This window comes from Ixodes scapularis, unplaced genomic scaffold (assembly GCF_016920785.2).
Source record: "Ixodes scapularis isolate PalLabHiFi unplaced genomic scaffold, ASM1692078v2 PGA_scaffold6__148_contigs__length_123643588, whole genome shotgun sequence".
Lineage (NCBI taxonomy): Eukaryota > Metazoa > Arthropoda > Arachnida > Ixodida > Ixodidae > Ixodes > Ixodes scapularis.
In genome coordinates this window covers 118,257,754-118,279,147 of record NW_024609881.1, presented here as the reverse complement: position 1 = coordinate 118,279,147, position 21,394 = coordinate 118,257,754, and the positions used below count along the sequence as shown (strand labels likewise).

General features: G+C 46.7%; 1 pseudogene; it reads right to left on the bottom strand.

The window, feature by feature from the left end:
* Positions 1 to 440: 440 nt before the first annotated feature.
* LOC115326165 lies at positions 441 to 1,205 on the bottom strand (annotated as a pseudogene).
* Positions 1,206 to 21,394: the final 20,189 nt, after the last annotated feature.

The following is a 21,394-nucleotide window of genomic DNA, read 5'->3' as shown; positions in this document are numbered from 1 at the left end:
GGAAATACACACTGATGCTAGTGGATACGGTCTTGGTGCTGTCCTCATTCAAAAACACCAAGGCAAAGAACATGTCGTTGCCTATGCGAGCCGTGCTTTATCTAAACCTGAAATGAACTATGCAATAGCAGAAAAAGAATGTCTCGCGATTATTTGGGCAATTGCCAAGTTCAGACCATACGTATTTGGACGCCCTTTAAGGTCGTTACAGATCACCATGCCCTATGCTGGTTTTCATTTCATTTCATTTCATTTATTTGGCTCAGGAGAGTCGGGAGTACAGCAGAAAGGCCGAAGGCCCATACCAGTTGGTCTGCAAACACCCAAACTAAAGGGGGGGGGGGGGGGGGGGGGGGGAAGCAAAAGCAAAAAAATACTTTTGACAAATACAAGTTAAAAAAAAAAACCAAGACAACAACAATTAGATACTTGCACAAAGGCTATGTGAGCGAATGACGGAGATGTCTAGTTACTCTATGGCAGAAGTCCTTCACTTCGTCTCGTGCCGTGGGTGGGCACAGGGTGAAGCTAGGTGGCAATGATCGCCAGTGCGTCACAGTCCTCACAACAAAAGACTGGCGATGCCTCTCAGTTCTGGCTAAGATAGGCTGCAATGAACCGGTCCGATTTTTCCTTAAAGAAAGCACAACGCCAGACTGGCTTGAGTTCAGAATCAAAAGGTTGGTCAGCAGTCGTAGGGAGGCCACTCTCGCCGTAAGGCAAGTGGGTTCCACCCAACAGCTTGCAGTAAATCGGCCGTTCGCATTTCCCGGTAACGTGCTATGCGTGTGTCGCGCCGCCTAACCAAGGTGGCGTAGGCGGCCCGACGCTGGACGCTCTCCAGTGCCGCTACAAGGTGTTCCTGGTGGGGGCTCCATATGGGGCAGCAATACTCAAGTTGAGGAAGCACAAGTGCAGTGAAGAGATGTCTTAAGGTCTCGGGTCCAGCCCCCTTGGTTACACGGAGACAAAATCCGAGCTGCCGACGCGCCCTCGAAAGTACCTCTCCAACGTGAGCGGAGAAACGTAGCTGGGCGTCCAGGGTGACACCCAACAGCTTTGCGCTTGATGTCCACCTCAGGGCAACACCATCAAGGCAAAGACTAGGAGGGGCCAGGGGTTGCCGGGCGCAGGATATCACCATAGCCGGGCACTTGGCAACATTTAGAGGGAGCCTGTTCTCAGAGGACCAAGCAGACACTGCATTAAGGTCATGTTGGAGCTGCTGTTAGTGAGCAAGGCTAGAGATCGGGTGCAGAAGAGTGACATCATCTGCATAAAGCAGGGGCTTGCAGTACAGGGATGTAACAATGTCATTGATGTAGACGTTGAACAGTGTGGGTCCAAGCACACTGCCCTGAGGAACACCGGACAAGACCACAACTGTATCAGACACTGCACCACGGAACACAACGCGCTGAGTTCGCTCACATAGAAAGTCTGTCAACCAGTTGAGGAGTTCGCCACATACGCCAAAAGCACGGAGCTTGCATATGAGGATCTTATGGTCTACTCTGTCGAATGCCTGCCGGAAGTCCAACTGAACAAGCGCAGAGGGGGTACGGCCATCCAGGTACTCACTGGCAGTGTTGACGAGAACAGTCAGGGCCGACTCGCAGCTCCGACCGGGCCGAAAACCATGTTGATACACAGTGAGTAGATTATGCTGTTCGAAGTGAGCAAGCAGTTTTCTGTTTATTACACGCTCCATGGTCCTGCAAACTACGGAAGTCGTGGAGATGGGGCGGTATGATGAGGCAGTGTCAGTCGGCGCCTTGCCACCTTTGTGTACAGGCGTTACCATGGCATGTTTCCACTGCCGTGGCACCTTTCCCGCCGAGAGGAAGTTGCCAAAAAGCCGAGTAAGGACTGGGCATAATCTGGTCGAGCAGGCTCGTAGGAATGCAGGGTGAACGCCATCAGGTCCTGCACTTTGGGAAGCGTTGAGGCAGCGCAGCGCTTCTTTAGTTTCGTCCTCTGTGATCACTGGCCTGGTAGGTACATTACAGTCAGATGTTTGAGCACTGGTAGTGCCGAGAGCTAGAGGCACATCTAGGAGAGCGTCGGAAGCCCATACAGAGGAAAAATGGTCACTGAACAGCTCAGCAATAGTTTTAGGGTCACTGAGAACCGAGCCGTCCCTTTCGAACTCTGGGACAAAGGAGGACCTGCGCTGGCTCTTGATGTATGCCCAGAAAAGCTTGGGAGAGCGCGCAGCTTTCTCGGCGACCACGCACAGGTACTCCTTGTGGGCCGTATACACCAACTTTTTCAGGTCTCGTTGTGCTCTTCGTGCTGCAGCAAGGACGTCTGGACGATTTGTCTTCTTGGCTTTTCTGAAGAGTTTCCTCTTTTGTGGGAGAGGCGTATAATATCATTGGAGATCCAGGGGGTCCTCCGACGGCCGGACAGATGCTTGGAAGGCACACAATCTGCCTCAATGGCGCTCATGATGTCCAGCCACATGTCGTAAGCTTAAGGTTATCTAACCTTAAAGATCCCTCGGGAAGGCTCGGCAGATGGGCCCTTAAACTTCAAGAATACGATGTATCTATATTTTATAAATCTGGTAGAAAACATGAAGCACCTGATTGCTTGTCTAGAAATCCGATAGCTTCAGACCCATCACTCCCTTCTACGCCCATCAATGTAATCGCTTTGACCTCAAGCTTAGACTTTGCTGTAGAACAGCAAAAAGACAAATCCCTCCGCCAAGTATTTCAGTGTTTACAGAAGTGTCCTCAGACACGTAAGGAAAAACGCCTTACCAATATCTACACATTGGAACACGGAATATTATACCACCGGAACTATGACCCGCAAGGTGCGCCACTCCTGTATGTTGTTCCTAACCATCTCCGTGGCGACATATTGCGTCCTCTCCATGATGACCCTACAGCTGGACACATGGGGTTCTTCAAGACATACATGCGTGTCCGACACACTTTCTACTGGCAGGGCATGTACCGTGATATCTTCAAATACGTTGCATCGTGTCTACAATGTCAACGCCGGAAACGACCCACCACCGCGCCCACCGGACGCCTACATCCTCTTCACCCTCCCCATTATCCATTTGAACACGTGGGGATTGATCTTTTAGGTCCACTTCCTGTTACGCAATCAGGCAACAGGTGGATTATTGTCGCAATTGACCACTTGTCGCGTTATGCCGAGACGTCACCATTGCCTACCTCCAATGCTGAAGATGTCGCCGCTTTCCTTCTGAAACAAGTTTTTCTGCGGCACGGACCTCCTCGGCATCTCATCAGCGACCGAGGCACAGTCTTCCTGTCCGAAGTGGTTCAACAGTTGTTAGGCCTCTGTGGAACTGTACATAAACCTACTACAGCTTACCATCCCCAGACGAACGGTCTAGTGGAACGCTTCAATCGCACAATAGCAGACATGATCTCCATGTACGTCCAGTCCGATCATCAGAACTGGGACAGTGTACTTCCCTTCGTCACCTACGCCTACAACACTGCTCTCCAAGACACACACGGCTACACTCCATTTTTTCTTCTACACAATCGATCCCCAACCACACTTCTCGACGCGTTACTTCCTTACAACCATAATGATCAGCTAGAGGACACTGTCGCCCGCCTTGTCTGCCGTGCCGATGAGGCGCGACAGCTCGCCCGCCTACGCACAATGGCTTCACAGCAGCGCCAATGTCAACGTTACAACGAGACACATCGACCTGCGTCTTACACCGCCGGTGACCTTGTGTGGCTCTGGACGCCACGTCGGCAACAGGGCAAGGCCACCAAGTACCTCCACCGGTACGCCGGCCCATACCGCATCAGTGCCAAGCTGTCGGACCTCACCTACCAGGTACAGCTCCTGCACCCAACACCTGACCGACGGACACCTTCGAAGGACACCGTTCACATCCCCGCATCAAACCCTACCATCATCCCAATCAAACCCTCGCCCTAGAACACCCCTCTTCTCCACCAAACTTCCCCCTCCACTATGCGGTCGAGACGACCGCCAACAACGGCGGGGGTAATGATACATAGACGGCGACGAAGACAAAGACAGGCCATCGGTAGTGGCTCGTGCACACAGGCGCTGCAGCGGGCAGTTTTGAATTAAAACTATCGTTCGGAAGGCACCCCGTTCCCATCGTTCCTTCCAGCACCGTAACAATATATATATATATATATATATCACTTTGTGCAATGCTCCCTTCGTGTCGCTCGTGCTTGGCGATTTTTTTTTCATAGAAAATGAATGATAGACACCTACTGTGTTGAAACATGAGCTGTGAAACTTCGCTTCGACTTTTAGAGCGCAGCTCTTAGGGGCCCGTTTTCGGCTTGAGCGGCGTCCGCGTCGCCGTCGGCGTAACCGCGAGGTCACGTGACCCCCCAGGTCACGTGACCCCTGAGGTCACGAGACCCCCTGAAGTCACGTGACCCCCCTAAGGTCACGTGACCCCCGAGGTCACGTGACCCACCTGATGTCACGCGATCTGCGAGGTCACGTGACCCCCCTGACGTCACACGACCCCCCCCCCCTTTCTGAGGTCACTTGACCTCAAGGAGTCACCTATCCCTCAGTACGCTTTCATCCTCCTCCTCAAGAGCTGCGCTCTAACCGGCGTTACAGGGAATGGTAAATGGCTTTCATTTTTTCAGCTCAATTATTCCTGAAACTCACACGCAAGCGCAGTCCATGCACAAATGCCTAACCCATAAGAAAAAAAAAAAAAAGGCGAAAAAACATCTTTGAGTGTCTATTCTCCTCGGGCCACATGTGCGCTAGCGTCATTGATTTATCGACCTCTGCGTCGTGTTACGGACAAGAACAGCTGAGCTGCGTTCCTAAGAGGATTAAGTTTGACGCCTCGAGTATACGCAGCCATGTACATAAGCAGTATCGATTCACAGATCAATATATGACACTTCCCGCTTCAAGGTTCGATGGAAAAACAGACTTTAAGGGGCAGCTTTCCCCAGTGAGCCAAACTTGTCAATCTTCCTTAGAAGTGCCTAAGGGAAACTCAGGCGCGTATTGATAAAGTTGCCTGTCGATTCTAACTGAGTTTTCCCGATTTGCAATGTGTGTTATGGCAAGTGAGAGTAGACTCAAAAAGGATAACCTCCATAATCGCTACACATAAAAAAAACAGATTGTTGATTCGGTCAGAATACATGATCACAAAATAAATTGAACCTTTCGAACCTTTTCTGCACTGTTAAAACATGTTCTAAATGCATACAATTTATAGGGCTTCTCCGCGCTTATTGCTGCTTTAGCAAGTACAGTAGTATTGCTGCGGGCAGGGCCGAGCAAACAAAGCTCGGTTGCGGACTTCTAGAAGATTCACGTTTATTATTACTCGGGACGTAACTTTTATCATTTCATCCTAGTTTCTTGTTCTCGAAGGCGTCTGTTCATTCTCACCCTGAACGCTCGACGCTCTAACCTTCTGGGCCGAATTTTCGCGATGCCGACGCACAATATAGGTAAGGAGCTACCCGTGACCTTGTTGAGTCAGTCTCGCTCTCGCCTACTGTTACGCCGCCATATCGCCGCCCGCTTTTCTGCTATCTCGATGCTCGTTCTTTACGTTGTTTGGCACAAGCTCACCGATAAAATCTTTATTTTCAGTTTACATTTGTCTACCCCTTTTCCATCCGTGACAATGTCACTCTCAGACTGGTTAAGAGGGATTCTCTTTAGCGCGCCGTATGTAACTATATGGTGCTTTGAAGCGCTTCTCCGATTGGATTTTGTTTAGCGTCCTATCTCGCCCATACATCAAAAGTGGTCCTGCAGTAACAACAGATGACGTCAAAAATGCCGGAGTGTCATGTTGTTGGATGTCGCGATCCTGGCGGTTGGTCGTCGAAATGCTGGCGAAAAGCACGAGCAAACGCGAGTAGCGCTGTCGTCGCGGCGTCCCAACGTCTGGCTACTGACGTTTTCGTGAACTGCCACACTGGAGTGGGACCTGCAGCAGAACAGGCGTCTGCCACATCTACCATCGCTGTTGTGACACCGCCAGGATCGCGGTCATCAGAAGGCGAGATGAATCTGCGGCAGATCTAACCTTAGCCCTCCACTTCGTCCCACGAAGGTCTGCGAGGAGGTTTTATTAAACCATGTGGATTCAATTGTCTCGAATAGCTCCATGCTGAGATTGACGTAGGCTGTATCTTTCACTGCTAACCGAGAGAGAATAGGTGAGCGGCGTTTGGCGACTTCTGGTTTCTTAGAAAATTCAGTTTAACTGTTTACAAACGACGACGAGGATTCCTAAACCTGTCAAAGCATAGTTATGAAAACTACAGTTTGCATGTTTCAGAACCATACTTGCACAGCTAGATGCTCACTGTCGTCGTGTGCCAACAGTGAAGCAAAAATTTCTTAAGGTACCGGAACTTGCCAAACGCCGCTCATCCACTAGAACGGCTGGTTTAGTCATTGTCTAATATTGGTTCACCGCGGCACTATCAGCCTAAATCGACATTTTTCGAAAGAGCACACTGGAGTCACCACACGAGCTACGCTTAGAGTATCGGCACTCTGCTCTCCAATATTGTGGCGGGCTCCGCCATCTTGGTTCTCGTGAAGAGGAGACGCAACTGCCGATCGTCATGATTTAAAAGTGCGACTTCCTCAGCATTAGATGTGGTGTTAGGAAGCTCGTGTAATACTGATTTGCTCTGTCGCGAGCTGTTTTAAACATTTGTGGAAGACGTGAAAGCGTTTCCTGTGATTTCAGACAGAGCTTCAGATAGCTGGCAACTACGATTTTAAGCCCAATGATCGAGAAGTGTCGTTACTCTGAAACGTAGCTTATTTAGTAAATCTATAGGGCGCACCATCTGGTAGCAGCTGCGCCGATTATCGAAGTCTGCCATTGCTTGAACACTTACTCTTAACATGCATTGGGCACAAGGACGGCTGCGTCAGCGTTAGGCCAGAAGTCGGATCCATTTACAGGCTTCATGCCCGTTATAACGGGCGGTAGTTTGCGCCACCTGGCCTGGAAACCAGAAGTGTGATTTTTCCTTCCCTCCAATTTCCTTCCCCTCTGTCTTTTTGAAACTATCACCAGGCGATGTGGAATAGTTCCAGGATGACCTTTGAGGATCGGGCAAAAGAAGAAAAAAAAACATCACAACCCGTTTCCTCCGCCCAGCGATAACTCGCCTATTTTCCACTATTCCTCCAGTGCATTTCAATACCACGTATTCTATTGTCTCGTCTTCCCATTGGCACACTGTACACCGGCTATCCATTTCTTCATACTTTACCGTATATATCCTAGTTCTCAGTACTCCCATTCCAGCCTGAAACAACAAGGAACTTTCTCGTGAATTATCATACCAAAGTTATTTCCTTATTTTCTGTTTTTTTCCCTATGCATAGTTAAAGCTGATTTTCCCGGCATTGCTTCCTCCCAGTCTGCTCCCGGCCTCCTTCACTTCCCTTTTTAAGGAGGTAGTCTGCTCTGCCCGAGCACTTCACTGTTGGTATTTAAATCTCAGCTTTTGGGTTCGGTTTGTACATTTAGTGTTGAGACTCTTCACATATAGATGCTTATATACCTTTCTCGCCCATCGTGTATCCTCCATCCATTGTATCTAGTCCTTGTTCTAATTTGAATTTACTGATCGCCTCTCTAACCTCGAAAGATGTCCAGCCCGTGTCTCCCTGCACTCTTCTCCCATAGGTCCCCAGTACTACAGGTTTTCCCGCTGATGTTAATCCAAGTGACGGCCAATTCAATCCAAGTGCCACCCAATTTATTCCAAGCGCCACACAAATTAATCCTTGAGCTACCCAATTTAATCCCGGGATCAATCAATTTAATCCACAATAAATATATGCACTTACTGCTTTCAGCGGTCATGTTTTGCTGACACATTTGGTAACTTAGAATAATTGTTTATGCAAGTAAATTTTTGGGGGTACAACTGATCATTTGATCACTATTGTGATTACTTGGAGTTACTAGTCCCACTTTGGACGAGGCGTGATTGATATGTTGATTGCTGTTTTTGTAACCTCGAGTTATTGTGGCACACTCGAATTTATTTTAGCTTAAATGACTTTTTTTTTAATCATTCTTATTACTCGACTTATTATTGATAAAATTCAGATGATATAACTACAATTGCAATTTAAAATCACTTCTTTCATTACTTCGCGTTATTATTGCTCCAATTGATCTATATTGAACTGAGTTGACACTATTATTCCTCTTTTGATTACTTCGAGTAGCTTTTGGTCCATTGGCCATAAACTCGAATCAAATTTTATTGTGACGACTTTTCATTACCTTTAGCTAATTGAATTTTATGTGAGTATTATTGACATTATATGATTACTCTTTGAATTACTTTGAGTTACACTCAATTCAATTTACTTTAATTCGGCGTAAGTGACATTTGGTGACTCTTGTTTACTTTGTGTACTCTCAGAGCCAATTTATCGGTTTTGAGCTCAATCACACATTATTACTAGTGTTTTGATTACTTCGAGTTACTTTTCATCCAGGGGACTTTAATTCGGCCTAATTCATATTGCGACGACTGTTTTGATTTTTTTTTACTAATATTTAACAAAATTATTTGTTATTAGCTTAATTGACATTACAGTTGCTTGTTTGATGACTTTGAGTTACTATTGACCGAATGAACCTTAATTCGGCCTAATTGACATTTTGAATACCCTTTTGATTAGTTTGTGCTATTATACCTCCAATTGATCTATAACGAACTCAGTTGACATTATTATTACTCTTTTGATTACTTCGAGTTACTTTTAACCCAGTGGACTTGAATTCGACCGAAATGACATTAGTATGACTTTTGATTACTTTGAGCTTATGTTACTCGTCTATGTAAATTAAGCAACGTAAAGTAAATGTAATTGAATACTTTTTTTAACATTCGATTAGATTATTTGATTACTTAATACGAAAAAGTAGTTGGCCGTTACTTGAAAAAGTAACTGTATAACTTCTCCGATTACTCGAAATTTTTCAAACGACTAAGCTTTCTGTCGGTTTGAAAACTTTTTTTTTATATTATCCCATAATAAATTACAAACACAGAATTACGAACTACTTGCCATCTTAATCCACAAATTTTGGTAAACCATTCTCTTTTTTGGAGACTTGGTTCAAGGATTGAATCTTGTACGGACAGAGGGGGGCCATCAAAAACGGGAGGGAAAAATAGGAACGCTTACGAGTCATTTTAATACTTCCTAATATTACTGTTTTGATTACTTCGTAATATACCTAATCAAACGATTACAAATTGACTCCCAGAAGAAATCGATTACAAGTAATTTGAGTACGAAACGAGCGTGTTGGTAACAGTAATTAGACATGAGGAAGATACATAGAAAGGGGGATGGACAACGTTGTCCGTCCCCCCTTTCTATGTATCTTCCTCATGTTTAAGTAATTTGATTACCTGTACACGTCTGGAAACTTTCCGCGAATATAAAGAGCCGTCAGCTTTACGTGACATGACGTCACGCTGTGCGTTTCGTGACGTCACGGTGTCATTTCGTCGTGTCGTCACGATGTTACGCCTTGGTGCCCTCAGCTACACGGCGGGACCAAACGGGATCAAGGTCCGGGGACATATCGCCGCCTGCTGCGATTGGTCAGAGCTGCGTCGCCGACCAATAGCAGCTATAAACGGCGATGTCTCAGGACCTCGGTCCCGTTGAGTTCGGTCTGGTATCTTAAGCCGGGGTCACATTCCTCATACATCATACGAAATACAGAGTGTTTGCTGAAGACACGATGAGCGAAGTACCTGCGGACTCCCCTCAGGCATGTACGCCTCCAACGTGTCTGCACATATTTTAGAGCGCAGCTCTTAGGGGCCCGTTCCCGGCTTGAGCGGCGTCGCCGTCGGCGTCGGCGTCGCCGTCGCCGTCGGCGTCGGCGTCGGCGTCGGCGTAACCGCAACCCTCGTAACCCTCACGAGGGTTACGAGGGTTTTTACCCTCAGAAGGGCTACCTTCACAAGGGTTACCCTCACGAGGGTTACTTACCCTTGTAACCTTCACGAGGGTTACGAGGGTTAGTAACCCTCGTGAGGGTAACCCTCGTGAAGATAACCCTTTTGAGGGTTACGAGGGTTAGTAACCCTCGTGAGGGTAACCTTCACGAGGGTTACTAACCCTCGTAACCCTCAAAAGGGTTACGAGGGTTAGGTTACCCTCGTGAGGGTAACTCTCATAACCCTCGTGACCCTCACGAGGGTTACTTACCCTCGTAACCCTCACGCGGGTTACGAGGGTTAGTAACCCTCGTGAGGGTAACCTTCACGAGGGTTACCCTCACGAGGGTCACGAGGGTTATCAAAGTTAACCTCACGAGGGTCACGAGAGTTACCCTCACGAGGGTCATGAGAGTTACCCTCACGAGGGTCACGAGAGTTGCCCTCACAAGGGTTACTAGGGTTACCCTCACGAGGGTCACGATGGTTACCCAGGTCAAGTGACCCCCCCTGGGGTCACGTGACCTGGGGATACCCCCCGAGGTCACGTGACCCCCCGTTGACGTCATAGCCACTGATGACGTCATCAGTGACGTCACTGATGACGTCACCGGCATCCGCATCGTCATCGTCACTGATGACGTCATCAGTGACGTCATCAGTGACGTCACTAATGACGTCACCGGCATCCGCATCGTCATCATCATCACTGATGGCGTCATCAGTGACGCTACTGATGACGTCATCGGTATTGTCACGTGACCCCCCGACGTCACGTGACGCCCCAAGGTCACGTGACTCCCACAAGGTCACGTGACCCCCAAGGTCACGTGACCCCCCGCCCCCCGAGGTCACTTGACCCCCCCCCCCCCCAGTACCCTTCCCTCCTCCTCCTCAAGAGCTGCGCTCTAATTCGGCGTTACAGGGAGTTGTAAACGGCTTTCACTTTTTTTTTTTTTTTTTACGAATGTGACAGTGATCAAAGAAAGAAACACCTCTTGGTCGGCAGACTGTCCTTTGTATGGTGTATTAGCGGTCTGAGGGCAGCTTATGACGTCTGATTCTCGCGAAAGCCGACAAATGCAAGAATTGAGCAGAGCAAGGGCGTAGACACGAATCCCCAGTACCAGGCAGCGTTTTGGAGTCAAATGCGGCCCCGCATTTTTGAGGTAGATCACGGTTTTTGTATTTCTGTTAATAAAGCTCAGTGAATTGAGACAAAACCAATTTGGAATATTCTCTGGTGGGCTATTTCGGCTATATGGCAATAGATGTCGCCATATCACTCGGCTGATGCGTCAACCAGGCTTCTTTCGTTTGTAGACAGCCGCCGGTTCACGCTAATTATTTTTCGCACTTCGTCGCGCTCATTTCTTGAAAACTGAATACACTGAACGCACCACCTACGCTTGATGCGCTAAGAAACCGATTTTTCCGGTCCTGCCAAAAGGAAATTTATTCATTGGACTCACGCGGTGGTTTAAGTATAGGTTTGGTGTGTGTATTTGTTTGTTTGTGTGTACGTGTGTGTGTGTGTGTGTGTGTGTTTGTGTGTGCATATATACACAATAAAAATTATACAGCAAAAAACCTGGCTGCAGTTTCTCCAACGCCTGCTATTTTTGATTGTTTAGATTATTATTATTGCTTACGTGACCCCGCCCCATTCTTAGCTGTGCTTGCCGAAGGAATGCTTATCACAACATACATTCACAAAGCCGGCCACCCCCTCTCGAACTCGTATTCCATTCACGCTGTAATGTTCCCAAACGCAAAAAATATATATACATAAAAATGACGCGCGAACCACACCAACTCTGAAACCCCGACCACAAAGGGTTGTCGGCAGCTTTGAAAGCATCGCCACGAATCTCCCTAAATAGGGAAGCACAATAAAATATATATTCATATATAAGTAAAGGCATGAGCTTTGATATTTATGCTTTCCGTCGTCGCTGCTTCCACTCGCTCGACCGGAAGTGTGGTAGGAAGTTGAAGCCCGTGGTCATCCCCCAAAACCGAAACATAACAACCGCCGAAAGTCTCTCTCTCTCTCTTTATATATATATATATATATATCGAGAGAGAGAGAGAGAGAGAGAGAGAGATGAGGGTGTGTGTTTGTACACGCTCCTATCAGAGGCGGCGAAGTCACGTTTTAACGACGTGCTTCGAATTTCGAGCTGCGAAAAGAGTTCGCGTTTGGGAATAGGGATGTCGTGTATTTCCCGAGATACAAGTTTAACCAGGTTCGACTTGTTTCGACCTCCTGACGCAAAGTTCGAGAAATGTTTCGCCTGAAGTTCGACTTCTGCGTACATGCGTGTAAGTTGAAACTGTGCTCACGCCACCTGGCGACGAGAAAGAGAAATAGTTGCTTGGTATATTGTTTCATCCTGCCACGTTAATAAACTGACTAAAGTTTTTATACTGTGCAAAAACCGGTTATCATCCTGGAAAGTACAACGAATGAAGTACTTAATAAAGTTCATCAATGATCTGATTAAAACAAATCACAACTTTTATTAGTACAAGCTGTTCCTGAGCGCTATGCCGGGTGTAAACCATTCGTATAAAAAAGGCAATAAACGGAGTTTAACGAAACTTCTCACAAAGATGTATTTACGTGTTTCTTTTATGATGCTCAAAATTCATTCGTGTAGGAACATGAAAAAAAAATCAAAGGAAGATGCATCCTTAGGGAGTGCATTATGAAACTTAGGATGACCCTTGGGGAGACGCCACACAACGTCCCCCTTTGGGAAACGATAAGGCTAACCCGTTCACTTTTCTGCTTTCGCTTTCTCTTTTGGCTTTCTCCATTTTTTGCTGCCTCTTTTTGGCTTCTCAACAGGGTCAGTGTTAACGATTCCAAACGAAGGACGTGTGTGGTATTTCCCAAGGGTCATGTTAACGCACTCCATAAGAATCCACGAATGGATCCTCCTGTAATCTTTTGCCGGTCTACATGGACCAGCGCTAGTACTTAGTTCACACTCCATTTTGTAGCACAAACCAAGGCATACGCGCTCCGCACACCTGCAAGTTCAGACTCGCTCCAGCATCCGAGCGCCCATTGGCTTCCGCCTTGTGACGTCACCTCCCTCTCGCCTTTGTCCTTGACAACTCTCCTCCTCCATACGCGGTCCGCTTCCCTTTCCACTGCTTTGTCCACAGACGCATGCCGTTAGCTTTTTCCTCTCACTGGGGTACTAATGCTAACGCATTAAAAATATTACAGACCGTCTGGTAGGCGTTGCTATACTCACACATGGTACCACAGACGCTCAGATCTGTTAAGTCCGCTTTGGGACATTCATCGAGGGGAAGCATTAAAGTTTTTGTTTCATGTTGAGCCATCTACGAAAAGCAGTGTCAACCAGGCACTTGCTACCGCTTTCCCCGCTGTGGGTAAAATAACATAATGTTCTGTGGTCCGGATATTTTTCCCTCAGAAATCTACGCTCATCAGGTTTGAGTATATAAAACACTTAAAGACATTTCTGTGAAACGTTTAATTTTCTTCTTTTGTTGGGCTATTTGTACAAAGCATTTAAACCTATACTAGCTCTTGAAAACAGCCTGCATAACAGTCTGGCAACACTGTTCGTGTGTCGAAGGACGTGGTGTAACATGTGGAACAAAGCCAACTAGAGTTTCAGACGGAATAGACAGCGGGAGTGCCAGCCAACTAGCTAGATCCAGAATCCAAAGTCCTGCGATCCCCTTTTTACAAAGGGGAAGTCAAAGGATATCGAATGAAATCCATCCAATCCAAATCGTCGAACTCGGCTGAATATTCGAAGGTTCGCCGACCCTGTTGAACCTAGAGGTTTCAGAAAAGTTCGCGGCACCCCTAGTCCCGAATCCCTTTGCCCTACGAGCGTGCCACGAACAACGGCGACCGCGCCAACTGACACGTAACCCTTTCGGAAAACTGCGTCGAAGAAAGCGATGCTTCGCTGGCCTCCCCAGACTAACAGGGGCGGAGGTCGGGCCGTGTTTGCCTAACGTGCCGGAGCAATCGGCGCTGCGTGGTACACAAACTGGTAGGGCGGGTTAAGAGTGCCGCAGGGAGCCGAGTTCGTGCCTAAGCCTTTTCTGGTGGTCGGGGTCATCGGCAAGGAGGAAGCCTGTGGCACGTAACGGTCATATAGATCGATGGTTGGCCGCATGAAAATGACCTGAGAGCCGCTCAGGGGTTCGGTACGGGAGGGTGCTGAGGTGAATTTTAGATGCGTTCCGGCTCGTGCACACGCTTGCGTCTGCTTATGACCAAGTTGTTGCGATCTATTACCACGAAAGAATACAATGGCATACTGACGCCATCTGTGAGGTGACCGTCGAGCAACATTTCCCTAGAGGGAAGGTTGTGCAGTACTTTGGAGATCAAATGTGCGCCTATGACCAATTGTCGTTTATAACACTGTCCAAAGCTTTTCGAGCCAATAAAAAATATAATTATGCCCTAAAAGGAATAAAGAATATACAAACCACGGATACCCTATAGTCGGCGTTAATGTGGTCTCTCGTTCTGAGAGACTACGGGAGGTTTTGACGCACACTGTCGTTAGCAGTCGCAAGTGTGTGAGCCGACCTTTACAGGAGGCTGTCTGAGTTGACAAAGCCCTCATGTGCTTGAGGAGTCGAACCTTTGTCTCCACCACAGGTTCGTCACCACTTGGTTGAAGCACCGTGTTTCCTTCACTTTGTGGCCGCTCTAGGAACAGAGGTTGCAGACACGCAACGTAGACTGGGATGACAAAGGGAATCCCTGTCTTTGAGCAAGTCCGTCGAGTTGATCCAGTGACGTCGGTGTCGTGCGATCAATAAACGTGGAAGATGCACATGCGGACATTCATTTTATCCCGTGCAACTGTTAAGCTTTATAATATTCGTATCGGGCCGTGTTGTTGCAAGTATATTTATCTAACAGAAAGAATAAAACAGTAAGGGCACGTTCCTTCCAGACACCATACGGGCACGTTCCTTCAACTCACAACATGGTTTATTTTCATGCGTGTACAGGCATCGATTTTCCAATGTTTTTTCAGCGAAAGGGGAAAACTAAGAGCATATGCAGAGGGGGAAATTCGAGAGAGGGGAGGGAACGGGTTGGCCGACGGCCTCGGAACGAGTGTGACACTGACATGGAGCGATTCTTAAACTTTATGTTGAGCGGCATTAATGTTTTGTGGATTTTTGAGGCACGGCTGTGTAATCAAGTAACGCTGCTCCTCTTTAACATGCGTTGAAAGCGTTTTCCTTTTTATTTGGCAGATGAGGTGTGTTCAGGTAATTCCACTGAGCTGTTATTCAGTTTTGCAGTTATTAGTTGAAAGAAGAAAAGAAATGTTGTTCTCTAGAGTTTCAGGATGTTTTATGAGCGTTTGTATTGTTTTTAGTTCGTGTATGTGTGCGCGCGCGCACGCGTGTGTGCGTGAATATACGCATGCGTCCGTGGGCGTGTTTGAGCGCGAACGTGTATGCGAGAGCGTGTTTGTGTACGTATGTGTGTATGTGAGTGCGTGTGTAAGTGTGATTCTTTGTGTTTGAGTGCGTGCTTGTGCTTGTGTGTTTACGTGTTCTGTCGCGTTCTGAACCATTCGTTTATATGAATTCCTAGAAGAAGAAGAAACAAACAACATTTTCAGACCCCCAGATCAAAACCTATCGGACCAGAAAGCAGTCTTAAAATATTAATCGGCCATACTTGCAGAAGTTACAAGAGGGATTTGTTGCCTCTCGGGGGACTTAACCGAATTAAAGCCTCTGCTAGAAAGCTAATTACAACGGACGATTAACTGTCGGAGGGAATGCACTTCCTCCGCTAAGCAGCGAATTCGGTTGGATCCCAAGCTTTACGGGCACGAAATACACGAGGCAGGCCAACAAATATTTGATGGCAGACCCGGCAAAAGAGTGCATGTAACCAAAAAAAAAAAACCCGCTTTGCGTACAATCTTCCTGAGGTGTGTGCTGCAGGAAATTGTTTTAATTCCGTTTGACTCCGTTTACGTAAGATTTTCTTCCCCTTTTTTTCTACTGTTTTTTTAGTTAATTTAGAGGCCACATAATCGTACACAAAGAAACATTCAAAATCCAAGAAAACATCGATTGTACACAATAAAGCCCGAAGTCCGCCTTTGAAGCCGCAGTCACCCTCATCTTACATTATACAAAAGACACGGAGTTTCTCCGCGGAGATATCAGAGAATTATCTTCGTACACGCTTCGTGTATCTTCGAAGCATGTTTTGCTTCGTATATATGCATGCTTCGAACATCTATGCATACAGTTTTTGAATAGCCACTAAGACAGGACTCTCATGCAATGAAAAAACACATCCCAGAGGCCAGGCAGCGTCCGCGAACTCTCTTTTGAATTATGTTTTAGCATTGACACACACGCGCAATCAAAACGCAGGAAAACCAAAACGACTGAGGGCACACTGTGTACATGGGCCATCCAACTTTCCTTACGTCCTGTACGCTTGGAGTGTCAACCACAAGTGCCACAATCCATACGATTGAACTATCAAACTATAGAAGAGTACAGCATGAATTCTTCTTTGAGGCTGCGAGCGTCAGCGAAACCGTCTACCACACAGCTTGAAGACCGAAAAGCAATTAGTTAAAAAACAGTTAGGGCGCAGGCGAGCTGGTGTAAGTTTACCATTTTTAGACCACCTGAGACTGGGTGGGAGAAACACGACGACGTCTTAAAAAGCAGTTAGGGCGCAGGTGAGCTGGTGTAAGTTTACCATTTTTTAGACCACCTGAGACTGGGTGGAAGAAACACGACGACGTCTCAAAAAACAGTTAGGGCGCAGGCGAGCTGGTGTAAGTTTACCATTTTTAGACCACCTGAGACTGGGTGGGAGAAACACGACGACGTCTTAAAAAGCAGTTAGGGCGCAGGTGAGCTGGTGTAAGTTTACCATTTTTTAGACCACCTGAGACTGGGTGGAAGAAACACGACGACGTCTCAAAAAACAGTTAGGGCGCAGGCGAGCTGGTGTAAGTTTACCATTTTTAGACCACCTGAGACTGGGTGGGAGAAACACGACGACGTCTTAAAAAGCAGTTAGGGCGCAGGTGAGCTGGTGTAAGTTTACCATTTTTTAGACCACCTGAGACTGGGTGGAAGAAACACGACGACGTCTCAAAAAACAGTTAGGGCGCAGGCGAGCTGGTGTAAGTTTACCATTTTTTAGACCACCTGAGACTGGGTGGAGAAACACGACGACGTCTCAATGGGTGCAAGAAACACGACGACGTCTCTCTGAGACGTCGTTGTGTTTCTTCCACCCAGTCTCAGGTGGTCTAAAAAATGGTAGCAATTAGTTGTTCCCACTTTTGTATGGATTTCAGCTCTTACACTTTCTATCCCTACTTCGCCTCTTTCACGTCCTCTCCATAGATTTCCTTTCCGCGCACCTTTTTTGCCCACCCACTCCATGCAGTTTGGGAGAGTGTGAAACTGTCAGGATCCCCTGCATTGCAGAAACAAGACCAGTTAGCCCGGTGGCTTTCTTCAGCAGCTGATATGCGTTTTTTTTTTTTTTAATCTTTATTAACTTCAGTCGTGAACGAAGAAATTACAAACTACAAAATTCTCAATCTGACTATTTTTTTGTTTTGCAGGATAATCGAAAAGGCTGGCATCAAAGTCATTCGCAAGAATTCTCTGCAAGCCTACAAAGAACATCTCCAGGCCTTGTAAGTGAATGAAGTCTTGTACGAATGTAAATGAAAACTTACAACTGACGAGTATACAGCTGTATGTAGAATGGCTAAAATTCTAAACCAAAGGTAGCTCATTTTTTTCTTTCTTTTTTCTGGGATCCATTTATCCATCCATCCGTCTGCAGTGACTGCCTAAGGCGTGTTTCTTCCTTGCGTAAGAGTCCTGTAACATTGGTCGTACAAAAACTGTCTGCTGACAGAGCTGCTGCAGCGTGCACCGCTTTCTTTTGTTCAATGTATGACCAAAGTACAGCGTGTCCCCAAGTTATATTTACAGTTTTTTTTTTGTTTTTGCTTTTTTTGCTGCAAAAATAAACTGCGCATTGCCAAACGCTCATTCTCTGCTCATATGTAGCGCCAGAGGTCCGATGAAGATACCAAAGTTTCGGCACTATGGTGATAATGCAATGAATACGAAGCTGCAGGCGAGCTGGACAAGAATGACGATAATAATCCCTGGAGTAGGGGAACATTAGGTCGCACGGAGATGACAGATGCATAAGTGCCCCGTCAGTCCATCTGACAGATAAGGAATTTGAATTCTTGCTTGAGAAGCCCGATTGGGTGCATGAATAGCCTGTGTTGTTTCTATAAACATTTCGTTGAAAGTAGCGCTTCGGGTTGTCTCCCTTACTCTGTCCCTATCTTGCGGGACATTTTGTCAAAAGGGAACGAGGCGGTCAAACAAATATATCCAAAACACAGCTGGGTGACTGGTGCGCGACCGAAAACATTTCCCCTGAACCTGGTATCGATCCAGAAACCTCTCCATTCCCAGGGGAGCGCTCTACCAACTGAGATAACCGTTAACTTCGTCAAATGTTATAAGTGATTTCGTAAAAGTTTCAATGGGAAAATGGGACCCACTTTCGCCCGTTTTTGGCGACTGGCACCGAATACAGCTCTATAGCATTCGACAGCTCCGTCGGCCAAAAACTTTCCCATTTGTAATTTTCAGGAAATATCACTTACACATTTTGAACAAAATACCCCTTAGTGCGTAAACTGTGGCATCTCGTTTAGACCGCTAGCGGTACATTTGGGCGAAAAATGAACGTTCAAAAACGCGTAATTTTTTTTTTTTTTTAGGGGGGGGGCGACACTTTGTAGTCATAAAATTCTACACTTTGTGTCAGGACGAAGCTCAGCTGCGTTCTCTGGTGCCGGTGGGCAGACTGAAGCCACGGTCATGCTTCCAATATACTTTATACAAAAGACACGCTCAGGGTGACAATTATCTACGCACATGCCTCAATCATCTTCGAAGCATTCTTTGCTTCATACATACCTGTAGGAATTATGTATCAGGAGCGTGGCTGTGGCCTCGAAGCCAGTTTGCTCGAAGCCGGTTAACGTTAACAGCAGCTAAAAGTTTACCGCCCTTCCCTATTTAGGTAGGTACAAGTAGCTAGCCAAGTTTGACAAGGTCTGCTAGCTGGATGTGCGATAGCTCCGTGCTTTTATTATGGGGTGGTAGCTCGCGTCACCTAGGGGCTGTAGCGGAAATAAGTGACTTTCGTAGGAAACCTTTTTTTTTTTTAAGAAGTGGGACCCGAATACGCACCCTGCTGAGTTTTCGCGACGCGTGCGCAACGTACATTTGAGCTTAAGGAAAACGTTTTGTTGCTCGTGGTATAACTAATGGGTGCGGTAAGACCAAATCAGCCCGTGTTTGGTGAATTAATTAATGTTTGACTGTGTGGAGTCCAAACAAGCCTCGTTGAAATTTCTTTCCCAGTGTTAAAAAGTGAGCAAGGAAAGGCGGGCGGCACACCGGCAGCATGGTTGGCCAGCATGTAAGAAGCGTACAGAAAACCTTCTTCCTGAGATGAAAACCGTGTATTTCGGCTCTAGTGGAAGTTGGCACGCGGTCTGCTTCAACGTTGGTCTGCTTCTGCGTGCCATCCATGGCCCGCCGATCGAGTCAAGACAATCCACTAAGCTTCCATAGACGTTGCCATGTCAACAATGACCGCGTCCCTTTAGGCTAAGGAATGGCCATAATCGAAAGACGATATAAAAAATAAGGCGAGATCATTGTTCATACTTTGCGATATAAGTGAAGTAAGGCAAAGAAAAAGCCTCCTGCCCCATTCATGGCTGCCAAACGTGCCCTGTAGGACGGCGACTACCACATGACGACAAAAAAACAAACAAAAAACATGGCGGTGACTTTTTTAGCCAGCGGCACTCGCTGGGAGGTGCACCGCCATGTTTCCCCGCCGTCCCTACTCTGCTGATCACGTGACCTAAGATTCCTTCTCGTAGGGAAATGGTGTTAACTTTCTGCCGCGGTTAAAGTTAAGCAGCTTCGGGGAAACGGGCACTAGAGGAATCGTAGCAGAACAAAAGCTCTTATAGGCGGGCTGGGCGCGTTACAACGGAGGTTCCACCACAAGATCTCGTCTCATCCATCAAGCGTCGCATGCCTGCCCCCTGCCCGCTTTGAGATGGACGAGCAAAGAAAAGGCGCCTTCTTCGTGTGCTCCTTTCAAGGTGCTGCAGCCCTGCGACGACTCAATAAATAAAAATGCCTCGCCAGCAAAAACAAAATAGCCAAAAAAAGAAACAAAGATATTACCGGTACAATGCGCCCTATACATGACTAGATTAATTCGACCAAAATGTAGAAAATTACTAGGAATATATAAGAAAGCAGAGAGAAAAAAATCTGCCACGTTGTACTTTGAAAATTTACCTTAACTCATCGCTTCGTTGCGGTTCATTATTTATTTGTTTTGTTTTCTCTTTAAGAATCACCTTTGTTTAGTTTTGCATGTCAAAACATCTAGACCCGACGATCATAGAGAGCTCGAATATGCGACGCAAGCTCGTTTTAAGTGGACTGTATTTTTTCAGCGATGCCCGTTTTTTTTTTTTTTTTTTTTTTAAGTAAAAGTAAAAAATAATTGTATCTGGAGTTAAGCGTTCCAAAATAAAATATGGGTTTCATATTTCCTAGAAAGGTTAGTAACCTACCTTCGTTGCTGAATGTTATGCGGCCTTCAACAGCAGTTTACTCCAATACTATTCAAGTGCTTACCAAACTTCGAGAATGCCAATCGTAATACGCGTTATCAATTTTCTTCCCTTTAGGCACCTGAACACTGTGATGCACCTGCGGCGTCTAGAAGCTGGCGTCTTCGACAACTTGACTCAACTGCGAGAAATGTAAGTCCACGGAAACATTTTTCCCACATGTTCCATCGTAATGTTCATGCACACGTAATTTTTAGATAAGTTAATGATATTTTTTAAAGGATTGCTGAGCATGATTGAACATCTAAAGGCCGTATATGTCGCATGTACGCTTGTGTGCGACCGAAGACGCTATGACGGCTTGTGACTGCTGCCGACTCGGGCAGAGCCGTTTATACTGAGAGAGTTTGGCCAATGGGCGGAGCTTGTTGGCCCCTAGAACCAGCGGATTTCACGATAACACAAAATGGCGTTACTTCTTTGTTTTCTTTAGTCCTCAGAAATCGCATAGAGTTCCTATGAGTCAGGGCCCCAAGATGGCGGACGGAAGTAATCATCCCCCGGTTGTCAGACTACGCTGCTGTGGTTGCCAGGCTGTCAAAATCTCCTTAAGATGGCCAAACTCTCTCAGTATAAAGGGCTCTGGACTCGGGGACACACTAGCGCCATCCATCGGCT